This window comes from Gekko japonicus, unplaced genomic scaffold (assembly GCF_001447785.1).
Source record: "Gekko japonicus isolate JY-2015 unplaced genomic scaffold, Gekko_japonicus_V1.1 scaffold1726, whole genome shotgun sequence".
NCBI lineage: Eukaryota > Metazoa > Chordata > Lepidosauria > Squamata > Gekkonidae > Gekko > Gekko japonicus.
The window spans coordinates 51,482-54,496 of record NW_015168706.1 but is presented as its reverse complement, the minus strand read 5'-3'; positions in this window follow the sequence as shown (position 1 = coordinate 54,496).

The window sequence follows — 3,015 nt, the reverse complement described above, 5'->3', positions numbered from 1 at the left end:
AATTGTGGGAAGTGACTGGGACTGTCAGGCGTGGAGGGCACTTAACACTGCCTCCCCCTCCAAAAAAACGAGAGCAAGTTTGGTGTAGTGGTTAAGTGCGCGGAGAACCGGGTTTGATTCCCCACTCCTCCACTTGCAGCTGCTGGATGACCTTGGGCAAGCCGTAGTTCTGTCAGAGCTGTTCTCTCAAGGACAGTTCCGGAAAGAGCTCTCTCAGGCCCACCTACCTCACAGGGTGTCTGTTGTGGGGAGGGAAGGAGTTTGTAATCCGCTCTGAGACTCTGAGTGAAGGGTGGGGTATAAATCCAGTCTCCTCCATCTCCTTTTTCTTATGTCAGCATGGAAAGAGCTCTCTCAGGCCCACCTACCTCACAGGGTGTCTGTTGTGGGGAGGGAAGGAGTTTGTAATCCGCTCTGAGACTCTGAGTGAAGGGTGGGGTATAAATCCAGTCTCCTCCATCTCCTTTTTCTTATGTCAGCAAACATCCTAATATCCCTTGCATACATTCAGAATTCTAATACACTGTTCTAATCTGGGAGAACCGGGTTTGATTCCCTGCTCCTCTGCTTGCACCTGCTGGATGACCTTGGGCAAGCCATAGTTATGGCAACAGCTGTTCTTGAAAAAGAGCAGTTCTGTCAGAGCTCTCTCAGCCCCACCTACCTCACAGGGTGTCTGTTGTGGGGAGGGGAAGGGAAAGGAGTTTGTAAGCCTCTCTGAGACTCCTCTGGGTAGTAAAGGGCGGGGTATAAATCCAATCTCCTCCTCCTCTTCTTCTAAATACATTAAAATACAGAGGATTTATAGTCCTTGTTGAGAATACATATGTGAGGACTGAATGAGTTAGCATATGTAATGAGATAAAAAACCCAATGTCTCTGTTGAGTCCTGGGGATGTTTTTGTTCCAAGTGTTGTAATAACTTGTAATTCAGCAATTTCTCTTTCCATTGTGTTTCTGAAGTTCTTTTTGTAATAGAACAGCTACTTTGAGGTCACCCACTGAAGGCCCTGGAAGTTTGAAGTGTTCTCCTACAGGTTTCTCAGTCTTGTGATTCCTGATGTCAGATTTGTGTCCATTTATCCTCTGGTGGGCCACTCTCCTGATTTGGAAGGGACGGCCACTTGGACAGAGACGTTTGGTGCGGCCTCTGTGAAGGGCAGTGAATTGGGACCAGTGTGGCAGAATTTTTTGAGGAGGATTTGAAGGATAGGCTAGGCTAGGCTGGAATGGTAAAATCATGCAGAGATACAACGGGCAGTCTCCTCTGCATATGAAGTGGACGACCATCTTTCGGGTATGTCGTAGGGCTCTCTTTCGGCTCTGCTCCTGCAGAGTGCGGGGGTTGGACTAGATGACCTGTAAGGTCCCTTCCAAGTCTAACATTCCATGTGTCTATAATAAGTGCTTTAGGCTCACTGGAACTTTTCATGACCTCATTCGGCTGGCACAGACCTTTGCAATCGAATCCCCAAATTGCCCAGTTACTCAGGTTTCGTCTGGACTTTGGGCAAGCTTTGCCACTTTGATTTCTTCCTAACAGAAAGATTTTCAGAAAACATGTTTCTGGCCCCTTGCCACGATCCCAGGCCTATCGTAGTGCAGCCTGCAGGCCCTAGGGAGGCCTAGTGGCTCCGAGGAAGCCTGTGCTGGAGTAGCTATCAGGGCCTACATTTCCCAGGTTCCCCCTGGACCCTGTGATTGGTTAGCAGGGGGATTTGGAGGGAAAACCCAGACCAATAGGGCAGCAGAGGGTGGAGCCTGGGGAGAAGAGATAAGAGTCCTTGCCCGGAGTGGGAGGGGTTCACTCCCAGGGAGCAGAGCTGGTGAGAAGAAGCAACTGCAGGCGGAGGGATCCCTCCTCCAAAGGGGGTGAGTCAGCTTGAAGCCTGTGCTGGAGTAGCTACCTTTACTGTGCCCATTTTCCCTCCCAGTTACTGAATCACAGTTGTTGTTGTTAAATCTCTTTAATGAAACTAGTCTGTTACTCTTAGGGTTGCCAGCCTCCAGGTGGGGCCTGGAGATCTCCCGCTTTCACACCTGACCTCCAGCGGACAGAGATCAGCTCCCCTGGAGGAAATGGCTGCTTTGGAGGGGGGACTCGGTGGCACTGTGCCCTACGGAGGCCCCTCCCCTCCCCTAACCCCGCCCTCTCCCGGATCCGCCCCCAAAGTCTCCGGGTATCTTCCAACCCAGACCTGGCAACCCTAGTTACTCGGCCTGGGTCCTCACGCCTCATTCGGTCACTTATGAGGAGGAGCCTGCTGGCAAAGGAGTGTACAGAGGGGCCGGGTGGGTGCCCTGGGCCCTCCCGAGGAGACCCAGGCCGGAGTGGTGGCAGCCATTCGAGAGGTTTTCCAGCCGCCGCCCACGACACCCCTCTTGATCCAGAGAGGAGGCAAAATGGGCAGGGAGCCTTCCCACCCCATCATCCAGAGAGAAGCAAGCCTGCCTTCCAGTGAGCGAAGAAGGCTGCCTCTGTGACTGATGTGCCTCAGATGCTGCCTTCTTAACAGGGCTCAGTTTGCATAATTAGCAAAGCATCTGAATAAGCTACGTGGATGGGGCCACCCGGGTTTGAGGGGGAGGCGTGTGTGGAAGGGCCTGTTGTTCTACCATCATTTCATTTAACTTTTCAGGGCTCTTTTTGTAGAAAAAGCCCAGCAGGAACTCATTAGCATAATAAGCCACACCCAACAGCAGGAACTCATTAGCATATTGGGCCACACCCCTGACAGCACAGCTCATTAGCACATTAGGCCGCACCCCCATGTTACCAGAAGTGTGGTCATCCAGCCACACCCACCTTTTGCTTGTTGTTCTGTTTACCTTGTTTGTTGTCAAAACCCAGGGCCTTTTTTTGTAGCAGGGACTCCTTTGCATGTTAGGCCACACACCCCTAATGTAGCCAATCCTAATGAGTCTCTGCTGTTGGGTGTGGCCTATTATGCTAATGAGTTCATGCTAGGCGTGGCCAACTTTGGAGCAGCAGGAACTCCGTTCCTGTGCATTCCT